This window comes from Phyllostomus hastatus, unplaced genomic scaffold, assembly GCF_019186645.2.
Source record: "Phyllostomus hastatus isolate PE091 unplaced genomic scaffold, TTU_PhHast_1.1 phas_contig_113, whole genome shotgun sequence".
In the NCBI taxonomy this organism is placed as follows: Eukaryota; Metazoa; Chordata; class Mammalia; order Chiroptera; family Phyllostomidae; genus Phyllostomus; species Phyllostomus hastatus.
Window position 1 is genome coordinate 9,491,597 of NW_025333530.1, and position 17,384 is coordinate 9,508,980.

Consider the following 17,384-nt stretch of genomic DNA (forward strand, 5'->3'; position numbering starts at 1 on the left):
AGAGTGGGGCAGAAATGGGGGGCGAGTACAAATGGGTATGGGTTTCTTTTGGGGATGATGAAAATGTTCTAAAATTGATTGTAATGATGGTTGCACAACTGTGAATAAAAGCCACTGAACCTGAAATTGTCCATTGTCCTTTATATCTCAATGAAGTGATTATAAAAACAACCACGGGATGCAATTCTTACTCTCAATAAGCCCTTAGTCTATTTAGGCAGCCCTCTAGAGTGACCAAGTTGTCCTGGTTTGTCCAAGACTTCCCCAGTTTTAGCACTGAAATTCTCACATTTGGGAAAGTCCCCCAGTCCCAGACAAATCAGAAATTTCAGCCACCCTCCTAGAATTCCTCCCCACTCACTCCAGCAAGAACTGCATGGGCAGGAGACATAGCAAACTCCCACCTATATGTTCTAGCCTTCTGAAGTCAGACATAGAAATGAGACCTGCAAGGAGGCAGGAGGCTGAGTGTAGGCAATCCTCTCTGGGCAGGGGTTGGGCATTGGCTCCTCTTGGACTTTGGCCAACAGAGCTGAACCCATAGGAGAGTGAGTTTGTGGCCAGAGTCATAACCACCCCACCCCACCTCAGCCCTAGCCCCAGCCCCATACCCCTTGGGTGCTGCTGTAGCTGAGGGCACAGGGCTGCTTGTCCTTAGGTTTTGATTTTTTTAAGCTCACGTAATGATTTCAGTCTTACATGATACTCTGTGAACCCCCACAGCTCTCCCAGCAAGAAACCTCCTCCTGCCCAAAGTGCTGCCTATGTGTCTCCAAGTGGCTCCAAGAAGGCTTTCCAGAGGGCAGATCTGAGAGACTAATGATGATGATCTTTCTAAGGCACTTGCAATCATCTCCCATTTTATGAAGCAATTTAAACATGGTGAATAGTGCAGCCTAGCCAAGTTCCTCTAATTGCCTCTGAGGCCGACAAGGAGGACAACTGGATAGTTTCATCAGCCAGGAGATAAAGTGCAGGCCAGAGGTAAGAGTAGCCATCTCCCACTTCCTACCCCCAAGCCTGCTGGGGTGGGAATCACTTTCCCAAAAGACAGTTGCTCTCTTTCTGTCACCCTTCGGCAGTCAGACCTCTTTCCCAACTGACCTCACACTCTCTCTCTACAACTATAGATAATTCCCTCTAGACAGGTTGTACCATAGCAGGTATACAACAATTTATTGTGCATCCTCTATGTGCAAGAAATTAAAATAGGGACTTATAAAACAGTTCAGTGTTTACTCTCCACACAACAGCCAGAGCTGTTTTAACACATGAGTCAGATCATGTCACAACACTGCTCAAAACCCTCCTGGGGCTTCCCACAGCCTTTAGGTTAGAATCCTCTCCAGGACCTGCCGGGCCCTGAACGATCCAAATCCTGGCTGCTCCTCCAGCCTCACGTCTGACCACCTCTCTCCTCTGTCCCTCCCTGCGCCCCACCACCCAGGCCTGTGTGCTCTTCTCTGAACACCAGGCCTCTGCATGTGCCCTCTTTGGCCCCATGCCATTCCTCAAGGTATTCCTGAGTCTCCTTCCCTCCCTTCAGGTCTCTATACACAAATGTCACCTCCTGGAAGAGGGCTTCCCTGACTGTTTTATTAAGTAAAATAAGACCCTCCCATTACTTTCCATCCCTTTACCTTGCTTTGTTTTTCTTCATTGTGTTCACCATTATATTGAATATTTGTTTGTCTCCCTCCCTCCAATAGGACCTGAGAGCCGCAAGAGCACAGGCACCATGTGCTTTGCTTACTGCTGCCTGATATATGGCAGGTGCTCAAATAATGTTTCTTAAATGACCGCTGTTTTTCACTCTCTTTTATGAGATTGTAATCAACTTACTTCCACTTCACAGATGAGGAAATTAGGGTGCAGAAAGATTACATTACCAGTCCAAAATCATGTAAATAGCAAATGGCAAATATAGAATGTGAACAAAAATTTCTCTGAAGCCCAACCCCGTGTTCTTCCAAGTATACCACGTTGCCTTACTTCTGAAACAAAGTCCTTTGTGGAACTGCGTGGGCAGGGAACTTAAAAATGGAAGAGTCTCCACAGAGAAATAAGAACCTGCCACCCTCCTTCTCCACCTCCAGGTCTCAGCTGATATTTTGTGCATTGAAGCTGGGGCAATATGAGCTAGAAACATTTCTCGATTCCAAGGCCAAGCATGCTCAGTAGCCTGAAGCACAGTATCAAGACTATCACATTTTAGAACTGAAGTTCGTGATGATAAGAAGTTACAGCAAATCTCAAGGTAGTTGCCATTATAACATTCACGGTTCAAATCTGTTTGGGGAGAAAGCTAGAGTGTAATGGAGAAATGAACAAATTATTACTTAAACTCCACAACCAAAGTCAATTCACAACCTAATATGAAACTTCAAAGAAGCTCCAGAAAGTAAACCACCTATTTGTAATCAAACAGAGCAGTGAACGTTGTGCAGATGTTTCACAGAAGAGTAAGGGCATCAGGGGTACAAAGATCTTCACATAGTTCAACTAGACCAGAAATTAGCAAACTTTTTTATAAAGGGCCAGATAGTAACTATTTCAGGCTTGAAAGCTATACTGTTTCTGCAACTACTCCACTCTGCTATTGGTGCACAAAAACAACCACAGACAATATGCAGACAAGTGAGGAAACTGTGTTCCCATAAAACTTTATTCACAAAAACTGGTGGTGGGCCAGGCATGGCACACAGGCTGCAGTTGCCAACTGCTGATCTAGATCAATGTGCTTCTGTGACAAATGAAGAAATTAAGAAAGAGAGTTGAAGTGACTTTCATAGCCAGTTACAAAAGAGGGAAGAGTTAGAAAGTCATTCAGCAATCATTCAACAAGTGTTTATTTGGCATGTGTTGCACATCAAACTACTTTTTAAAATTTTTTTAATTGTTGTTCAATTACAGGTGTTTGCATTTCCCCGCCACCCCCCCCGCCACTCCCCGCCGCCACTCCCCACCACCCCAGCCAAACCCACCTCCCTCCCTTGCTTCTATCCTCCCCCTTGGTTTTGTCCATATGTCCTATACAGTAGTTCCTGAAAATCAAACTACTTTAAATACAGGACAGACAAAGATGGAGAAAACAGAAGAGATTCCTGTTCTCTCAGACTGTACATTCTAATACAGGCAGCAGACAGTGGAACACATAAATGGATGAGATCATGCCAGACAGCAATAAATGCTATGAAGGCAATGAAGCAGGATAATGTGTTGGGGCAGTTTTGGGCACCAGGGTGAGGAAAGAGCAATGAAACTGATTGTCGAGGAAGACAGTTGAACCAAAACCTACCTGACAATAAGTTGCCATCCATGGAAAGATCACATCAAAGAAGCACCCTCTTTACATAAACATTCATTTAATCTTCATAGCCCTGTTGTTCCAGATGGGAAAACTGAGGCTGACAGGCGTGCTCATAGAGCAACCCAGAAGGACATCCAAGTTAGGCTTGTCTATCTCCAATGACTTCTTTTCACAGAAGTGTTTCCTTTGTCATTTCACAGTAAGGTGACTCAGGAATCCCCTCCAGAATTTAAAACATCATCTTAGTCTAACGTGTTTGGTTTGGGACCTGACTGTGTATTAAAATGCTGATTAAATTTTAACTTGGTATTGCAGCATGAAAAACTGTTTTAATGACCTGATGGATGAAATTACTACATTTTACACTTTAAAAATTAAACTGGCTTATTTCTCAAGTGTTTTATATTTTGTTTCTAAACAAGGTAGGATAGAAGATTTCTGGCTGCTACTTTCAAGCATATCTCTGCAAACAAAGCCTTCATGAATAATATGTATTCCCAACAAATAAAAAGCCAAAATGAAATGCATTTTTTTCATATTGGTTTTTTAAGTACTAGAGAGGCTTCAAGGTGCTATATCAGAATTTTGATTAGCTAAATGCAGCTTGCTGATTTGATCAAGATGACTGTAAGGCAAATAATTCTCATGTTGTTTTGAGTTCAGACACGAGTGTTCCTTATGTTTCTGGCCTTCAACTAGCAGTCCATTAGGAGTAAAAATTAAACAAAATATGGCTAATTGTAGGAACGGTGACATCTGTGTGGAGTGTTCACAGCCACCAGAGCAGTGAGCAGTCTTTAGCTGAAGGACAGACCACTGCGTACGCTCACTCAATATGCACCCTGTGCTCCAACTGCTCCTTCTAGGAGAAGGATGTTTAAATAATCATTCTGTTTGTTAAGTGTTGTGAGCCAAAAATGGAGATAGAGACCTTTAATAAGGATGCCAAGCCCCATCCTACATGCCCATGTACAAGGTGAGATAAGTGAGGCTTCTAGGGGACAAATCAGAAGGAGGCCCCCACTCTCAGGGCTGGCAGACCCCTGCACAGCCCTGAGAGTGTGGGCATTCTTCTGTTTCACATCCTACCCACTTCACTCCTCTCACTAACACCTAGTGCACACACACACAGACTGCAACTCAACCTTCCCAGAAATCAGCAGTTGGAAAATGTTGCACCTTGCCTACTAGCTCCTCAAACTTTCCAAACGAGACCTGAGATGAACATATCAACTGAACTATCAACCTACTGGGCATGCAGTAGTAGCTTTTGCCAATGGATGGTGGTGGCATTGCCCAGCCAGTGTTTGCTGATGTTTGTCACCTCTATCTGTATCTTTCTAATGTTGGATCAGAGTGTATGCTTTTATGATACTTGGGCTGTAACAAAGACATGTTCTATTTTTATTTCATGATACTCTCTTTTTCAGTCTTTCAGGGAAAAAAGGGCTTCTTTCCTCAGGAAACACCAAATGGCTGATGATGCCCATGCTGCAAGCAGGGCTTGGCGGTTCCAGGGACCTTGAAATGGGAGACCCCAGTGGCTTCCGTACAGGATTTGGTATTTAGGGCTTGAGGTAGCAGTCACCAAGTTGGGCTGTCTGGTCAAAGACATGAAGATCAAGTCCCTGTAGGGGACCTATCTCTCTGAAAAAAAAAAGATTTTATTTCTTTAGACAGAGGGGAAGGGAAGGAGAGAAACATCCATGTGTGGTTGCCTTCTCGTACACCCTCTACTGGGGACCTGGCTGGCAACCCAGGCATGTGCCCTGATTGGGAATCAAACTGGAGACCCTTTGGTTCACAGGCCAGCACTCAATCTGCTGAGCTACACCAGCCAGGCTGGAGATCTATCTCTTTTCCCTGCCCATCAAGGAAGCTGAGATCATTAACTTTTTCTTAGGGACATCCCTCAAGGATGAAGTTTTGAAGCTTATGCCCCTGCAAAACCAGACACACGAAGGTTAGAAGACCCATTTCAAGACATCTATCACCATTGGGGACTACAATGGACATGTTGGTTTGGGTGTTAAGTGATCAAAGGAACTAGTCACTGCCATTTATGGGGCCATCATCCTGGCTAAGCTCTCTATTGTGTCTGTGCAGTGAGGCTACTGGGTGAACAAGTTCGGCAAGCCCCACACCATCCCTTGCAAGGTGACAAGGTGTGGTGGCTCTGTACTGGTGCACCTCACCTCTGCTCCCAGTGGTACTGGCATCATCTCAGCTCCTGTGCCCAAGAAGCTGCTGATGATAATGGCTGGTATCAACAACTTCTATACTTCAACCAGGGACTGCACTGCCACCCTGGGCAACTTCACCAAGGCCACCTTCAATGCCATCTGTAAGAGCTACAGACATCTCACTCCCAACCTGTGAACAGAGACTGTGTTCACCAAGTCTTCCTGTCAGGAATTAACTGAACATCTTCTAAAGACCCACACTAGAATTTCTGTGCAGAAGACCAAGGCTCCAGCTGTGACCACCACATAATTTTATACAAGACAAATAAAGTGAAATAAGCTTGTTTTTTTTTCAAAGGAGGGGGGGAGGAAGGAAAGAGAAGGACTTTAGGAAGAAAATACAAAACAAAATAACAGACATCACTGATTGCTGAAACTCCCCAGTGACCACACCATTTTTTTAGAATTACAGAAATCTTGAACCAGAAGAGCTGTCCAGAGGTCCTCTAGCAGAGCTGCCACCTCCAGCCAGGCATTGCTTCGCTGAGGCATCATGGGCTGAGCCTGAGCACAGGGAGCCTGGCAGGCCAAGCTGGACAGCCTGGGGCTGCTGCTACTGGCAAGTCTATGTGGCTCTACCATGCAGGAACTAACATGTACCCTCTACAATTTACAGGGGGCTGGGAAGGCCATAAAAGTAATGTACACAATAGTACTTTTCTTACAAAAAGTCTTAAGCATTATAAAATAGGATTGTTGAAGACTGTAGAAGTAATAAAACTTTAGAATCCTTTCACCATTTCTCAGCATAGAGACAACCATTTGGAGAAAGTTCATCTTTCCTTGAAGGGCCATGACAAGGGTTCAAACAGTACCTGTGGAGCACAAGGCACACTATTTGTCTCAAGAAATGGCATTGTTAAGGAAAGATTTATTACAAAGACAAAACTTTGGAGTTGCTAAAGATCTATTTCATCCTCTTGTTCTTCTCTGGAATCAGCACTCTTGTTGCCTCTAACTGTTCCCAGTTTTCTAATCCTTGTTTTTCAAACGAGTGATTCTTGAGTTCCAATGAAAATTTCAGAACCTCTCCACTGAAAAGTTCACCAGCAAACATTTATGTTCAATTTTAAGAGATTTGGGAATCTTGTGAAGCCCATCCACAACCCCACAACCCCCAACAAGAAAGTCCATGCACTCCCATTGGGAACCTCAATTCTGAGAATTTCCCACTGCCCGCAACCAACTCATTGGCAGTGCCCCAGAAGTAGCCCCTGCTGGGAAGCATTGGTTTCTGAGGGGGTCTTGCCATCCCTGTGGTAACTTCAGATACAAATTAACAGCAGGCCCACAGTCTGGAGGAGCCTGGGATTTGGGCAGAAATAATCAAGCTGAGGAGAAATGCACCTCAGCACAGCCTGTGTCCAGCAGAACAAAAGTGAAAGGACCAAAAAAGGGCCCCTTTCAGGCCCTCTTTACCAGAGCTCATTACCTCTCTCCTTGACCCTTCCAGGCATAATCAACTTTTGTTTGAGACACTACTCTCAGGACTGGAGAGATTACCAAAAGCATCCCCCACATAGGTGTTTTAGAAACTTATACCAACAAGACAGACCCAAACACTTAGACCCTGAACCCAAAGGTAACAGCAGGACAAACTGAAGCATGCACAATCAGCCTGTTTTACAAAACAGCCTCCTGTTTTACAACTAATTGCCATGACTACCCAGCCGCATCCCCCTTTATCACCCAGTCAAAACTCACGGCCCCAACTTCTTGCTCCTGGTGTATCTCTTCATACCCCTTTCCTCTCTTGGAAAGTGAATAAAACTTTACTCTTTGCATTTTCTTCTCCTTGTAAATTTTTCACAGCCCTCCCCGCATTTTCTTCTCTTTGTGAATTCTTTCACAGCCCACAGCACTGGCCACCCTAACAAAAAGCCCTATTACCAACCACAGACTTTCAAAATGTCAGGCCCTGTTTATGAGAAATCTCTGTAAGCTGAGAGGTGTTGGCAGCACATAGGGAGAAAGCTAAGTCAGAGGCAGGACACACCAGGACTGGTGAGGGAGAGAGGCAGGACTCAAGATGACAGGTCCCTTGACAATATTGCAGAGATCCCAATGGGCAGACCTGAGAACCCTCCCTACATTCCAAAACCTACCTTAATAATAAGATGCACCCCTCTTCTGCACACAAAGAGGCTTTTGGGAGCAGGCTATTACCATCTCCTGTCATACTCACAGTGACTGTCATCATTTGGAGCCCCTGGTTAGCCATATTGGGAGTTCAGACAGAAGTGCAGCTAGCAAGTCCTGCAGAACTACCCAGGAGAGGTGTCTAAACTCAGCACCCAGATTCTTCACGGCTTCATTTATAGGCCTCAGGATGTCACATAAAATTTTGAGCCCAAATTTTCTTACCTTTAAAAGGTGGATAATTCCCATCTCCTGGGGTTGAATTGAGCATTAAGTGAGGAAGTATAAGTAAGAACCTGGAACCTGGTAAGCCCTCAGTGAATGGCAGCTGGCATTATTGAAGTATTACCAGTATTACCTATGAGAAAAGGGATTGCACTAATATTCCCATTTCACCAAACATGTTAAAAGCCTACTTGTTGCAATAGGCAACAAAATATATGCAGGATTGAAGGGAAAAAACAACTACTTGCAGACAATTAAAATCTCCATTTACCACCAATTGCTGTGACACTCTGTTCTTACAGACCTCTAAGGAGCTCCCTCTGGCAGAGAATATGTAGTATGGTTACTCAGTGGTTCAGAGAATACAGCTACTTTTGAGGGGGAAGATCTACAGTTAGACTTTGTGTTTATTCAGATTGACCTTTTCCCTACTGAATCCTAATTAGAGAGTTTTGTCTACAAGAAAAGAAAACACAATTGACTGATCACCTATGAGCTAAATGCTTTCACAGCTATTTTACTCAGGCTCTGCAACCTGGCTAGGTAGTTATTATTATGCTCATTATAAGATGAGATATTTCAGTTTAAGAGAGGTCCAAGGAACACTCTTTTGGTTTCAGATCACAAATAGATCTCTGGGATTTCAACACAAGTTGCCATGATGCTCCATTCAGCAAACTGCCTTAATCTGTTTTTCTAAAAGGGCAACTTCACCATCCAAAGCTGGAGGGGGCTCAGGACAAGTCAGAGCAGCTGTATGAGAGTGCAGAGGAGGAAGGAAGGAGGACTCACCTCAGTAGTCCTGATAAAGAGAAATTGCACTGCACACTTCTTAAACATGGTGAGAAAGACTTTATTCAAGACAACTGCAATAGTGAAGAGGATTCAACTCAATTCTGAATAAAATAGTAGTAGCTGGGTATTTATAGCCAACTGGCAGGGTGAGGGAGAGAATGGAAAAATTCCTCATTCCCCATTCCCCATTCCTGACTAGGTTTCAGGAATGGGGAAAGAGGAGTTTGATTGGATATAAAGGATGGGGGATTTCCCCCTGAAGTGGCTTTGCAGGATTCTTGCTTGGCAGGCCAAGGACAGAGCCAAGGACAAGGCCTATTGAAAAGAGAGCTCAGAGGAGCCTGACCAAAGTTTGGTCAAGCAGCAAGCCTTGTCAGTCCAATGTGGTAGACTACAAAAATGGCCACAGTTCTCCTCCCCTTTCAGTATCTGCACCATTTGTAGTGTGACTCTGCAGCAGTTTCCATCAAGAGGTGGGATCTATTGCCTCATCCTTTAAAATTGGGCTGGCTTTATGACTAGCTTTACCCAATAGAAAATGGTGGCAGTGACATGGTGCCAGTCTGAGTCTAGACTGATCTCTCTCTCTCCCCCTACCACACTGCCATGTGAATGGATGGCAAAACAAATATGCCACAGTCTCACCCTTGCCCCTCATCCCAGCAACATGCCCCAGAAACAGAGCTTCTCTTCTGATCTTTGACCAATTAAAGACACAGGAGTGAGCCCAGCAGCAACCAGAAGAAATGCTGAGCAGATCCCAGCCCAAAGCACTAACCTACAGAATTGTGAGCTAAAGAAATGGCTATTATTCTAAGCCACTACATTTGGGGGCTGTTTTTTATAAGTCAATAGATTACTTCCTATGGAACTTCTCATTTATTTGGCCTAGAATGAAACTTCAACACCAAGGGTCTTAAAGGCTCCCCCAAGAGATTCCAATGTGTAGCCAAACTGAGCATCAGGGCCTTAGCTCCTCTGACCTGAGCCATCCTGATGCAGCCCAGAGTACTCTCCAGGTGTGTAGAGGATACACAGGGGAACATAGGTTGGTATGACTTGAGCTGTCTTGAGATCCAAGGGTCTGTGGATCAGAGGCAGTGCCACTCAAACCTGAATGCACAGTAATCCCATGAGGTTCCTTTTAAGATTCAGGAGATTTGGAATAGGGAGATTGTCCAGTTCTACCACACTCCCAGGAAACTATGCTGCTGTCTGTGGACCATAATTTAATTGGTCTATGAGATCCTCCTCAGGCTCTTCACAAGGCTGGCAGCCCCCTCTGAGCCAAGCTTTCTCATAGATATTGCTGTAGCCAGGAGGAAAATGCCCTCCAGGTAGTGAGCTTTAGGTGTGCTGCTCAGTGGCCTAGGGCACCTGCAGGCCCTAGGGCTGTTCTTAGCCCATTCAGACTCCCATGGAATCAATTCTAAGACAGGGCCCTCTGCCGAATTCAAGGAATGGTCCTGTATTTGTTTGCTAGGGCCACCATAACAAGGTAGCACTGCCTGGGTGGCTCAGGAACAGAAATTCATTTCCTCGAAGTTCTGAAGACTGGAAGTCTGAGATTGAAGCATGTGCACCATTGGTTTTCTCTGAACCTCAGCTTGCAGATGGCCACTTTCCCGCTGTTACCATATCTGCACTCTACTCTTCTCTCCTCATAAGGACACTAGTCAAATTGGACTCAGGCCTATAATAGTGGCCTCATTTTAACTTAATTACCTCTTTAAAGACCCTGTCTCGAAATACAGTCACATTCTGTGGGTAAGGATTTCAACACATGAACTTCAGCCTATACTAGGCACCCACTTTTTTCCTCTCTCCTGTATGGGTCCAGCAACATGACCATCATTAACCACCTGCCATCCTACCCAGCAGATTTGGAACAGGATGCAGGTGCAGAGCTGTGAGTACCTTCTAGGGCAGGGTAAGTAACAAGGTCACATTTCAAAATGGAGAACGAGCTGGTATGGCCAGAGTGTATACAGACTACCTGAAGAAAAATGGTATTTTCTCTCTAGAACAACCCACCATAGCATGAGTCCATAGCATGAAAATCCATGTCCTAGGAAAACCACATGTCTGGAATAAAACTTGACCTGGACTGGAAAAATGGTCAAGGGATTATCATTAAATGCTCAAGACCATATCAGGGAACCACAGAATTGTTTGAAACAGGATTCCTGCAATCAAAGTGCTGCAGAGGCTTGGAGAGGAGAGTAGAGAACTTGCCTAAGGGTCACTGCAGCAGCAACTTGGCATGTTGTCTCCTTAATCTCTTAGCAACCTAGTTAACCTCTCTGCACCTCACTTCCTCCTTTGTAACAGAAGGCTCACTCCACTTCCCTAGTGGGGTTTGGTGAAGACTAAATCATAAGATGTATGTAACCAGAAGCAGATTTATCAATGTGTAAATTTGTCAATATTCCCAGTCTCCATCCTTCTTTCTCCATCTCCTCATCCTCACGCCACCCCACCCCATTCTGCTGTGGGGAACTTTGCTCAGCTCTTCCCTTCCCTAATCTCTCAGAAGAGTTCTCTCAATGGTCACCATTGTCTAGCTTTGGACAAATAAAGGGGGAGAAAGACAGCTCTACTGAGGTAAGAGGCAGGAAGACAGATTCTTCCTCATGGGGCAGCCTCAGGTGTGGACCATCTGCACAGTGGACAAGTAGAGGAGAAACCAAACCTAGTGTGAGAGACGTTCACTCTCTCTGCCTGGTGGAGACCTCAGGAAGGAAAAAAGCAGCAGCAAAACCACTGAAGCTGAGAACCAGAGAGCATGCTGGAATATCTGCCAAGTAAGAGCTTCTGAAGTGGGCTGAGAGTGTGGGAGAAGGGAAAAGGAAAGGGAATTCTGAAAGATTTTACTCATCTACATTCTCATTTCAATGCTGTTTGAGAGGGGCCAATAAAGATTAGAATTCCTGTTTACTTACTGTTGGCTGTTAGAATTTGCTTCTTAAAACATGACCCAACACAGGAACTAATGAACATGAGACCCTGGGATTTATATGAAGGACACATATCTATATCTATCTATATCTAGAACTATATCCATATGCATATCCTTATCCATGTCTATACCTATCTGATCTCCTTTTACTCAGTTTCTACCACTTAGTAGCTACTTAATAAATGGCAGCTTGTAACTATTATTATAAGCCACTTGCATAATGCTCTGGAGTCAAGATTCATATCCTTCTGAGAAATGACTTGATGTTTTGGAAATCTCCCCTCCCATGTCTCTCCAAACCCCATCTCCCTCAAGACTCACCTACAGGAAGTTTGTTTCAGGACAACTGGAATAAAGAGGGTATTGGCTGCTTACCACCTGTCTCAGCTACCTGAAGAAACCAGACAACAAGCTCTACTCCAGGGACTATAGATTCTAAAATGAAAGATTCCTCTACCCAAGGAGTTCTAAACGATACAGTCCCAGGGACAGCAGAGTCATTGAAGAATCCACAAATCCAAAGACACTCCAAGCACTGACTCTGGGCTGAAAAAATATGTTGTTACATATACAAGCCATTTTTATTTTATTATTTTTTTGTGGTTAAAATAATCACTGAACTTTTATTTTTATTTTTTGAGGTATATTTTATTGCTTATGCTACTACTTGGGTAATGTCCCTGTTTTGTTATCCCCTTTATCCCCTTCCTCTCTGTACCTTACCACCCTACTGCATCTTCCCCCCACCACCACTTAGTTCATGTTCATTGGTTGTATATATAAGTTCTTTGGCTTCTCCATTTCCTATACTATTCTTAACCTCCCCCTGTCTACTTTGTGCCTACCACTTATGCTTCTTATTCCTTGTACCTTTCCCCCACTCCTTCCCTCCTCCTCCTCCCTACTGATAATACTACATGTGATTTCCATTTCTGTGATTCTATTCCTGTTCTAGTTGTTTGCTTAGTTTTTGTTTGTGTTTTTTAGGTTCAGTTGTTGATAGTTGTGAGTTTACTGTCATTTTACTGTTCATATTTTTTATCATCTTCTTTTTCTTAGATAAGTCCCTTTAACATTTCATATAATAAGGGCTTGGTGATGATGAACTCCTTTAACTTGGCCTTATCTGGAAGTACTTTATCTGCCCTTCCATTCTAAATGATAGCTTTGCTGGGTAGAAAATCTTAGGTGTAGTTCCTCACCTTTCATGACTTCAAATACTTCTTTCCAGCCACTTCTTGCCTGTAAGGTCTCTTTTGAGAAATCACCTGATGGTCTTATGGGCACTCCTTTGTAGGTAACTGTCTCCTTTTCTCTTGCTGCTTTTAAGATTCTCTCCTTATCTTTTTTTCATATACTTTTTTCTTTTTTATTTTATTGATTATGCTGTTACAGTTGTCCATTAGCCCCCTTCATTCCCTCCACCCTACACACCATCTCCCACGCACTTTCCCCCCTTCAGTTCATGCCCATGTGTCATACTTATAAGTTCTTTAGCTTCTACATTTCCCATACTATTCTGGTCCTCCCCTGTCTATTTTCTACCTACCATCTATGCTACTTATTCTCTGTACCTTTTCCCCCTCTCTCCTCCTCCCACTCCCCTGTTGATAACCCTCCATGTGATCTCCATTTCTGTGGTTCTGTTCCTGTTCTAGTTGTTTGCTTAGTTTCTTTTTGCTTTTGTTTTAGGTGTGGCTGTTAATAATTGTGAGTTTGCTGTCATTTTACTATACATGCTTTTTATCTTCTTTTTCTTAGATAAGTCCCTTTAACATTTCATATAATAAGGGCTTGATGATGATGAAGTCCTTTAACTTGACCTTATCTGAGCACTTTATCTGTCCTTCCATTCTAAATGAAAGCTTTGCTGGATAGAGCAATCTTGGATGTAGGTCCTTGCCTTTCATGACTTGGAATACTTCTTTCTAGTCCCTTCTTGCCTTTAAGGTCTCTTTTGAGAAATCAGCTTACAGTCTGATGGGAACTCCTTTGTAGGTTACTGTATCGTTATCTCTTGCTGCTTCTAGGATTATCTCCTTCATTTTAATCTTGGCTAATGTAATTATGGTGTGCCTTGGTGTGTTCCTCCTTGGGTCCAACTTCTTTGGGACTCTCTTGAGCTTCCTGGACATCCTGGAAGTCTATTTCCTTTGCCAGAGTGGGGAAGTTCTCCTTCATTATTTGTTCTAGTAACTTTTCCACTTGTTGCTCTTCCTCTTCCCCTTCTGGTACCCCTATAATTTGTATGTTGGCATGTTTAAAGATGTCCTGGAGGTTCCAAAGCTCCTCTTCATTTTTTTGAATTCTTGTTTCTTCATTCTTTTCTGGTTGAATGTTTCTTCTTCCTGATCCACTCCACTGATTTGAGTCCAGTCTTGTTCTCATCACTATTGGTTCCTTGTGCATTTTTTTTCATTTCACTTAGCATAGCCTTCACTTTTTCATCTAATTTGCAACCAAATTCACCCAATTCTGTGAGCATCCTGATCACCAGTGCTTTGAACTGTGCATCTGATAGGTTGGCTATCTCCTGTTGCTTAGTTGTATTTTCTCTGAAACTTTGATCTGTTCTTCCATTTGGGAAATTTTTTTGGTCCTGTCATGCCTGTTAAGTATGAGGGGCAGAGCCTTAGGTGTTCACCAGGGTGGGGCAACCCAGTAGCTGGGTTGTAATGCTGTATGTGGGTTTGGGGTCTGAGAGGGAGCAATGGTGCTTGCTCCACTCTCTGTTGGATTTCAGTTCCTTCCCCTGCTTCCCCCAAGCAAACTGTGCCTTTCTGGTGCTGATTCCGTGTGGGTGGGCTTATGTATGTTCTAGGACCCTGTGGGTCTTTCCAACAAACTCTCGTGTAAGGCTGGGAGTCTCTCCCTGTGCCTCAATCCTAACAGGTGTTTTCAATCAATGTTTTGAGGCTTTATTGGCACTGGGACTTTGGGTTGTGTGGTCTGTCTCTCTCCCCAGTTTCACCTGGTTTATCTGTGCTCAAATGTTGGACCACCTGGTCAGTCAGCCACCTTGCGTGCCCAGCCCCACTCCACAATCTGCCACCTCTCTGGGTCTGCTCACTGCCACCCTGTGCCTGGGGTCTGCCAGCCGCCACCTGCACTCCCAGGCTACACCTGTTGCTGTCTTGCACGCCTGGGGTTTGTCAGCTGCTGCCTGGCGAACCTGGTGTCCCCACTTTTTGTGCCATGACCCCTCTCCATCCAGCCATCTGACTCCACCCCACCTACCAATCTGGATGAATATGTCTATTCTAACTCTTTCGTTGTCGGACTTCCATACAGTTCAATTTTTTTATCAGTTCTGGTTGTTATTTTATTTCTAAATTGTTGTTGTTCTTATTTTGGTTGTGTGAGGAGACACAGTATATATACCTATGCCTCCATCTTGGCTGGAAGTCTCCCAGATTCTCTTCTTATCTTTAATCATGGGTAATGTAGTTATAATATGTCTTGGTGTGTTCCTCCTTGAGCCCACCTTCTTTGTGACTCTCTGAGCTTCCTGGACTTCCTGGAAGTCTATTTCCTTTGCCAGACTGGGGAAGTTCTCCTTCATTATTTGTTCTAATAAGTTTTCAACTTCTTGCTCTTGTTCTTCTCCTTCTGGCACCCCTATGATTCCTATGTTGGAGCATTTAAAGTTGTCCCAGAGCTTTTTCAGCCTCTCCTCATTTTTTTGAATTCTTGTTTCTTCATTCTGTTCTGTTGGATGTTTATTTCTTTATTTTGTTTCAAATCCTTGGTTTGAGTTCCTGTTTCCTTCCCTTTGCTTTTAATTCCCTGTATATTTTCCTTAATTTCACTTTGTATAGCCTTCATTTCTTCCTTAATTTTGTGACCAAGCTCAATAATTTCTGTGAGCATCCTGATTACCAGTGTTTTGAACTCTACATCAGATAGGTTGGCTATCTCCTTGTCACTTGGAGTTTTGACCTGTTCTTTCATTTGGGCCATATTTCTTTATCTTGGCATGCCTGTTATGTTGTAAGGGGCAGAGTCTTTGGTATTCACCAGGTCTGGGCTGCATTGTGGCACTGTCTGTGGGGGAGGGGTGAGAGAGAAAACAATGTCACTTGCTGGCTCTGCTCTAGCCCTACTTTTGGTCACTTCGCTCACTTCCCACAAGCAGATTGTGCCCTTTCAGATGCTGATTCACAGATGGGTGTATTTGTGTACATTCTAGAACCCCGTGGGCCTCTCCCACAGGCTCTCCTTTGGTTTGAGAGCTTCTTCCACTGATACAACTCCCACAGATTTTTAAATCCAGAGGTTTTGAGTCTTTAGTTTCCCATGCTGAAACCCTGGGTTCTGCAATCTGTCTCACTTCCCAGTTGTTCTTCCCAGCTTATGGGCCCACCAATGTAGCACCAACTGCTCCACCAGCCATCTATTTGGCTGTGTGTCCTCTCCACCTTGGCTGCCTGTCTCCACCCCTCCTACCAGTCTGGATAAATGTTTCTTTAACTTGTTGGTTGTCAGACTTCCATGAAGTTTGAATATCTGGCATTCTGGTTGTTTTTTGTTTTTAAATTTGTTGTTGTCTTTCTTTTCAATTGTGGGAGGAAGTGGAGTGTTCTACCTATGTCTCTATCATGGCCAGAACTCCTGGGCTGCTTTCTCTAAGTCCTTGGCATATCAGTACATGAGCAGATCTCCAAGCCATTTTTAAAATGTATGTACTGCTACTGGATTCAGAGCACTCTATTATTTTCTATCTTCTTGATTAATATGTACTTAAAATTGGGGGAAGAGAAGACCCCCAATTTTTTTTCTGATGTTGAAGGGTTCTTATAAACAGGAAGTGTTAGCAATCTCCAATATAGAATCCCTTAGGGTAGGAGTCGTGCATTCTCTGAGTTCTGTAATTCTCCAGCCCCTGCAAATAGCAATTGTTTAATACCAAGGATCTGTCAAGAGACTCAGAGCATTTTGAGGCCAAGTGAAGAGTACAACAGTGATGACTCGAGGGAAAGAAATACACCTCACTGATCACCTTACAACTCTTCTGGCTGTTTCTTTGGGGGCTGGGTCCAACTCTACCACTGACTAATATTGGTGGCATATTGGACAATGCATCCTTCCCCTCAGGATCTCAGTCTCCCCAACCAAACAGTGAGGCGGTATCATTAGGTGGTCCCAGAGACCCCTTTCAGTGTTGAGCTTCTAATCAGCTAAGCATGGGTGGGCATGAGGGGGACAGGGAGCTTTTCAATCCTCAAGCTTACAAGGGAAGCACTCTCAAAGCAAAGTGCAGACTAAGGCAAGACAGTGACCTAGCCCTAACATGGGGTATGTGTACTGAGGAGTGGGAGTAAGGGGGCAGAGAATATGGGGTGGTATTGAACAAGAAGGGCTTTGTGGGGGGAATGTCCTGCATCTCAGAGCAATTGTGTGTGGAGGAGCATAACTAAGAATGCACTGTGTCAGACCCCCAGACAAGTTTAGATTACATATGACACTCATGAGGTTTTGAACTTTTCACCCCAAAAGCCACATGATGAAGAATTCCTTTATTGTTTGCCATCATGCAAATCATTTTCTTATCTATTGATTGCACTTGCATGGGGAGAATAATGCTGTATTTGTAACAAATGTATTTGCATGTGCATTTTAATTAATCTGCTGGCAGGAGGAGGATGATTACAGAGGCAGGTATGAAATATTACTCTCCACTGCTAGTGGAATTTGGGACCTGGGAGGTCAAGTG

At 43.9% G+C, this 17,384-nt stretch overlaps 1 pseudogene; it reads left to right on the plus strand.

Moving 5' to 3' along the window:
• The first annotated feature begins 4,893 nt into the window (after positions 1 to 4,893).
• On the plus strand, positions 4,894 to 5,803 carry LOC123818955 (annotated as a pseudogene).
• The last annotated feature ends 11,581 nt before the right edge of the window (positions 5,804 to 17,384 follow it).